The following is an 8,004-nucleotide window of genomic DNA, read 5'->3' as shown; positions in this document are numbered from 1 at the left end:
CAAAAAGTGGCCGTTTATGCAAAGTTAGCCTTCCGGCGTCCCTTTCGGGAACATTCGGCTATGTCTTAACAAAACAGCGTCATGCAACTTCTTTATGATGAAATTAAAATTTGACATATATATATATATATATATATATATATATATATATATATATATATATATATATATATATATATATTTGCAACAAATAATAAAACCACTTTCAACGCCCGACTTATTTATGACAAAAACTAAAATTTTAACATGTTTTTTTTATTTATTTATTTATTTATTTTTGGCTATTTTAGCAAAAGGGGAGGTTGGACCCGATGAGGGTTGCCTACATATCTCACATCCGGTGAAAATCAAACCCGCGTAGTTCGGGAAGTTTTGAATAAAGTAAATAAACTAACTCTTTTTATTTTATTTTATTTTATTTTTTGAAGGAAAGACTTATAAAGAAGAAAGAGAGCATTTTTGCAAAGAAAGATTTCTAAAGAAAAAGATTTTAATTTTTTGTTTTGTTTTTTGTATTTCGAAAGAAAAACTTCTAAAGAAGAAAGAAAATATTTTTCGAATTTTACTTCCAATGAAAGAAACGCTTCTAAAAATATTTTTGAATTTTGAATTCTCTTTTCAATTTTGAAAGAAGAATGAAAATATTTTCGGATTTTGTTTTTGGAAGAAATTAAAAGAAAATCTTTTTATTTTTATTTTTATTTTCTTAAAAAAAAACAATTAAAAAGACTTTCTAAAGAAATCAATAATGAAAAATATTTTGGATTTTTTTTTTTGAAAATTGGGGGTAAAAAAAACTTTTCTAGAAAGGAAATAAAGAAAAATAATTTTTGGATTTATATATATATTGCAACAAATAATAAAAACATATACTTTTTGGATTTATATATATATATTTGCAACAAATAATAAAACCACGTTCACCGCACGACTCTTTTTATTTTTATTTTTGGCATTTTCGTAGACAAATAAATAAAAAAAAACTATTTTAAAAACAAGACTTTTTTTTTCATGGCAATACAAACTATTTTTTTTCTTTATTTAGAAAATAAAACAAAGTGAAGATTTTTTTTCTTTTTCGTTTCACCAAAATGACCGACCTATTCTTCCAAACTTAAAATGAAAGACTCTTTTTTTTATATATATTATTTTTTGAGTGAAATAAAATAAAATATTTTTCTTTTCTTCATTTTTTCAAGATTTTCGGCAGAATTTTGACAGTATTTGGGCATTTTTTTTTCTTTCCAAAAATAAACAATTAACTCCCTAACCACTATTTCCTCTTCTTTTTTCCCCCTCAATTTCACAATATTCCTGATATTCAAAAGTCGGTCAACACACAAGTCCGAATCAAATAAATGCGCAAGTAGCAGCAAGTAAGATGCATCAGGATGGTGATTTTCATTTTTGGTGCACTTGTCCTAGACAGACCCAACCCCTGTGTTGAGCCTCCAAAGTCAGATGCACGTGATGCAAACAAACGTTCCTACTAGGGATCCGGCATGAAGCTAAGTTATTCTAAGTTCATAACCTGGGTATTTGTTCTAGACTGTATACCCGAGCGGACAACTCGAGTCGAGGAGGGGGCTACTTACCGGGGACCCGCAGGATCGTCCGGCTTTGTAACTTATCCGGCCTCTTTCTTATTTCAGGTGTTGACACTAACAGAATAGGGAGTCTCGACCAGCGAGCTTCTCCCCGGAGGTAAGAAGAGAAGGGTTTCGGCACAGTTTATATACAATTCACATAATATCAAAGTGGTAAAGGCAATCAATTAGCACATTGAGCCCAAACATGTAACAAAATCAGATAAAACCAAATATAACAATTTATCTAAGCTCGAATTTCTAACCCTGAACCAGTGCTTCTGGGTTTAGAGTCCCCAGCAGAGTCGCCAGAGCTGTCACACCTCCTTTTTCCACCCCCCGCGCCGCCCCCCGCAAGGGGTGAAGGAGTTTTTCCAATTAAAGGACAATCGAAACGGGAATTATTTATTTATTCAGAGTCGCCACTTGGGAGATTTAGGGTATCCCAAGTCACCAATTTAATCCCGTATCGAGGAAAAGAATGACTCTGTATTACAGTCAGCGAACCAGAAATCCGGAAAGGAATTCTGTTAACTCGGGAGAAGGTATTAGGCATTCCCGAGTTCCGTGGTTCTAGCACGGTCGCTCAACTGTCATATTCTGCTTGTTTATCTGATTTTATACAATTATGAGCTCATGTGCAAGTTTTAACTTTTAGCCGCTTTTATTATTTTTATTTATTGTTATTATTTTACGGAGAATTGCAACATTGTGAAAACGTATTTCAAACCACGTCGCAATCAATGCACCCGTGGTTATCGACACATTTCGACTCCGTTGAGATTTGGATTTGGGTTACATAAATGCACACCCATATTTAAGAAAATAAATTGTTAAAAAACGCGCCTAGAGCGACTAGCGTATTGTTGTTTTGGGAAAGGCCATGAAATTTCACTAGACGGCCAACTCCGATGTTCTAAATAATTAATGCATACATTTGTGAGGGCCCCGCATTCTATACATTTTACTAGGCGAGGCTCATCTCATTTATTTTAAATGGACAAATCTTAAAGCGACTACATTTTTCTATTAAAATTAGTCTCTAAAATAAAGAAAGAAAATCCTAATTAATTACGAGCCTTTTTTTTTGAAGAAGAATTTAAGAAAGCATGGCGTGCCAATTGCTAGATTAATACAAATATTGATGAAAAGAAATTTTACTAAAAAAAATTCGAAATTATAAATAAAATAAAAATTCGACAACTAATATTCAAAAGAATCAAATATAGCTAGATTAAAACTCGCATTGTTATAAAAAAACTATTGAGATTAATTATTCACAACCATTTGAAAACTAGATTTAACCATAATTACTAAAGCTTATTAGAAAGTTTATTAAACTTAAACGTTCTTCTAATATTGTTGGAACTCAAATCATGCCTTAATGCCTAATTCACGAAATTTAATTTAAATTCATGCCTTAGCTAAATTTAGCTACTTGTTCACGATTAACCTACTGTCGATAATCTTAAAACCTTCATAACTAGTGAATTAACCCGTTACGCCAAACCGATTCATTAAAGACTAACTTATGTTATTTTCTCTTATTCCAATTATTATTGAGTAATACATGAAAGAGCCTAAATACAATCAATAAAAGGAACAAAGAAAAAGCGAAATTAAAACTTCAAAATTCCATTCTTCATATGTATTCATGCTTCCACATTATTAGCTTGCAATAGCTAGTATTACAGTCATGTACCTGGTATTGGAAACAAGAGAAGATGAAGATGAGAATCAGCAGCAGTAGTAACAATACAGCATAACAACAACAGTCCAGCAACAGTAATAGACCAGTATCAGAGTTTACAAACCGGTGGAGTAGTAACCCCAAGAAAGAAGCTTCAAGCTTCGATGAAACAATAGCAATTAATACTGATTTCAAACAATAAAGGAAAGTAGAAGATTTTTTTTCAGTTTTGTTCTCTTTCTTGCTGTCTTTTTTTTTTCTATATCTTTTTTCTGTCCCCCCTAAAATCTGATCAATTCTTTCTTTTTATCTTCCATCCCAAACCCTTTAATCAATTAATAAAATAACCACTTTCTCCTACCAAACCCACTACTACATAAAAAATACAATTATTACTTATTTAAACAACTTTTCTTGAGCCCGCAATCCCACTATGTCTTGTTCCCCACTTTTGATTAGACAAGTACTTTATCCTCCCCCCATTATATCTTGTTTCCATGCTTATATTAAACAATTGCATTATTCCCCACCATTATATCTTATCCCCCATTATTGATTATTTTAATATTATTTTAATCTTAATGGACAGAGCACTCAAAATAAATAATTGTTCAGAATTTTAATTCCAAAAATACCCCTCTGACCTTACTAAAATTACCATTTTTGACCCTGAAAACATTGTAATTTACCGATCTACCCCGTCAGCTATAACAAGTTCAACTAATCAATTCTAACCAAAATATAGCAGCTTTAACCAATTCCTAATCAGATTTTATGAACAAACTCAAACTATATGATGAACAACAAAGAAACAACTAGAATTATTTTGATTGAACAATCTTTAAACAACAAATCTACTTTCAGATTCAACAACAATAACAAATAAGTATATTCAAATCATGAGCTCAAATTCAAATTAAACTTAAACAAAATAAATAAACAGATTCAAATCAGTAAACTCAAATAATCAATTGATCTTCAAATTAAATCCAACAAAATACAACAAAGATACATGATTCAAACTAAATAAAAAAATTTAAAAAAACTAAAACATAAACTAACATTAAATCACTGAATTAACATGAACTTCAAACAAAAAATGAACATGAATTATATGTCTCAATTAAACCACAAACATGTCAGATTCAAACGAACTGAAGAAATAGGATATTAAAACTAAATCCTTTTAAATTAATAAAACAAACTGAAGAAATAATTAATTGAACTCAACTTAAATCCAACAATATTATAACTAAACTAACAATTTCTACCTAAAAATAAACAAGAAAAATGAAACAAACTGAAGAAAATAACAAAACAATAAACATGAACTTAATATCGAACATATCTAATTTCAGATCCGAAAATATCAAACAAATCACAGACAAAAAATGAAACTTAAACCAACTAACCGGATCGGAACGACGAAGAACTTGAACGAAAACAAATCTGTCCGGAAGCGATTATCGCACTAAAACAATTTGATGCCGAAGACGACCACGAACGGACGATCGAAGAACTGAAGAAGGTCATTGGGTGTTATTTGAAAACGAAGCAGAAGGCAGCGTGTTTGGATGGTGAAACAACATCGAGGGCAGCCATGGTGGCGGAGCAGCACGACGGGCAGCAACACCATGGACACGGCAACAACTTGACGGAGAAGAAACAGCAACGCAACAGTGAAGGATGAAGAAAACGCAGCAGCAGCAAGAAGGATGAAGAAGACGCAGCAGCAACACGAAGAAGAAGACACAGCAGCAACACGAAGCTGCGATAGCCGCGGCCAGCAGCGACGTGAAGCTGGAGGAGAAGAAGCAACCAGCAGCGACGGGCAGCGACAACTCGACGATGACGAAGCTGGAAGAAGTTGAAGCATTGAACAGTTGCAAGTGACGAGGAAGAAGAAGCAGCGAGGGGCAGCCATGGCTGCTTGAGCTCAAGCTTGACGCAGCTGAAACAAGGGAGAAGACACAACAGTCAAGGTCGTGTGGGACGAAGGCGAAGAAGAAACAGCAGCCATGAATGGCTGCTGTGTGCACTGTGTGTGTGAGTGTTTTGTTGTGTGTGTGTTGGAGAAGGAGAAGATGAGGAAGGGGGGCGGATGGTGTTTTCAACAGTGAAAGAGAAAAATACAATTTTAGGGTTTTGTTTTTTTGAAAGATAGGGAAATAGGGGTGTTGGGTTATGGACTGGGTCGACCCGGTTTGGAATGGACCGGGTCGTTTGGGAAGATTGGGTCTTTTTGGGCCTGTGGTTCAAAATTGAAGAAGAGGCCTAATTCCGATTTTCTTTTATATTCTTGCTCTCTTTTCTTTTACTTCCTAATTAATAAAACTAAAATTCTAAAATAACTTATAAACTAAATTAACCTATAAAAAATACTAATTAATTCCAAATAACTATTATCGCACATTTAAATAGCAATTAACGATAAAATCTCACAATTTAGACGTTAAATGTTAAAAATGCAATGTACATTATTATTATTTTTTCTTTTGATTTTCTCATTTTGTAAAACAAACTCAAATAAATACTAAATGAAAATGTGACATATTTTATATTTTTATTAATTTAAACAAATAAACATGCACAGACAAAAATACAAATAATTATATAAAAATACCACAAAAATACAAACATTGTACACAAAGGAAAATTGTTTTATTTTGAATTTTTGGGAGTGATTCTCATATAGGGCGAAAATCACGTGCTCACAGCTGTTGTTTACGCGACAATCACTCCAAAAGAAATAAAATAATAGCAAATGGTCTTGCTGTACAATTTTTGGAATTTACGTGGCATTTTTGGTAGTTATTTGTGATCTTGTTCATTTCTATTTTTTATCAAACAAAAATATAAAAAATATATGTCGTGTAAACCATAATTCGGTTATAAAAGAAAAATCACAAAATATGCATCTCTTATTGTCGTTAAGTGATTTTATTTCAATTGGATGTTTAATGTGAGTGATAATTGTGGTTTGAGTATTAATTAATATTTGTGTGATTTTTAGTTTTTGGTTTTTATATTTTTTATTAGGAATTTCATTTTTTTTAATCAAATTAAAAGAAGAAAATGGGTTTGAATTTAGAATTGGGCCGGCTCAATTGAACCAAATCGAGCCCAAAACATGTGTCTTGCCCGGTCCAGACCAGCTGACCTCAGGGGCATCCAAACGACGTAGTTTCGATCTTGTTTGATCTGGGCCGTTGATCTCAGAATGATCAACGGCCAATATCACATACACCTACCCGTTGTTTGAACCCGACCCATTCCACCCGGACCAACCCGACCCCAATACTAAACCAAACGACACCATTTGGATTAAACTTTGGATCGAGGCCGTTGATCTCGAGTGATCTAACGGCCAAGACCCAACCATCCACCCCATATAAAAGCCTCCATATCATACCCTGCCCCCCTATCCAAGCACCCCTTTAGTCGTCTTCTTCACCTGACCCCGAACCCCATGAAACCCTAACGCTACCCCCTTTCCCCTCACCATTAAACCCGGCGGCAAGGACACCGGTGACCACCGCCTTAACACCCTAGATGCACCTCACCACCCAGAATCCAAATCCATCAACCGCTGAGTTCGAATCAGTCCCTAGGTTCTCGAATCTTCATTTGAAGATTCGAGCAGAACTCCGATCTACCCCAGGTTCATACCAGACACTCCCCTGACCTCCCTCGTGACCAAACCATGCTTGGTTTGGTCCGAATCTAACCAGGGAAACATAAATCCCAAATCTGCCCTTAGGAACCCTAGAAGTCCTGATGTCCGGTCTGTGTCCGTTTGAACCAGATGATTAGGGTCTAATGGACCTTAATCGAAGTGTTCTCAGTTGAAAACACTTCGATTAAAGTCCATTCAACCCCAAGAAAGGTCGATTCAAATCCGAGTTAGGGTTTGCTGATTTTTCCAAGACTCTAAGGTATTTTTGCTTTCCCTTTTCTTTATCAGTTCATGTGTTTGTTATAGTTAAAGGTCTGTTCGTATGGCTAAATGTCTTTAGTTGATTTGCTTTGAATTTTGACTGTCCCGTCCACTTTGCCCAAGATTTCTGTATTTGGTCAAGCCCTTCTTCATTTTGTGTGTGTTTGTAAACTGTACAATCGACTAAAATTGAAATTGGTCGATTAATTAGTTCCCAGGGACATTTTTGTTTTGACAGTGCAATTTGAAACCCTTGTTGATACTGTTGGATTTCTGATCATTGGCTTCAATTGTATGTGTTACAATTAGTATAGTCGAGTCGATATACGTCGCCAATTAGTTTAGCTTTGAACGATAATAATCTGATTCATATTATAGTTTTTGTGTGAAGTTCTGTCTGAATCCAACTAGGAACTAAGTATAGCTGTTTGTGGATTTGAATCAGAAACATTTATAGTTTAGTTTGTGGGTTTCAGTTCAGCTTGAGTTCTGAATTGATAGCATGTGCACTATAGTGCTTTAATAATTAGAGCAAATGGGACAGCATGGACTGTCAGGCCACCTTCAGGCTGCCCATACCTTGGTTTTAATTTAAATAAGATGATAAAAGGGCTGGCAGGGGAATCTCATGGGAGGTTTGTTATTTTTAAATAAGTTGAGTGGAAAGACAGCAGACCACATGGGAGGGATTTCTGATGTGTCTAACAGGCTGTAAATGGCCTAATGCTAGGCTATAAATAGGAGAATTTCCATTAGAACAAGGACTGGATTTTGGAGAGACAGAGACAGTT

Source organism: Nicotiana tabacum, chromosome 8, assembly GCF_000715075.1.
Source record: "Nicotiana tabacum cultivar K326 chromosome 8, ASM71507v2, whole genome shotgun sequence".
In the NCBI taxonomy this organism is placed as follows: domain Eukaryota; kingdom Viridiplantae; phylum Streptophyta; class Magnoliopsida; order Solanales; family Solanaceae; genus Nicotiana; species Nicotiana tabacum.
The sequence above is the reverse complement of the archived record's forward strand: the minus strand, read 5'-3'. Positions refer to the sequence as shown.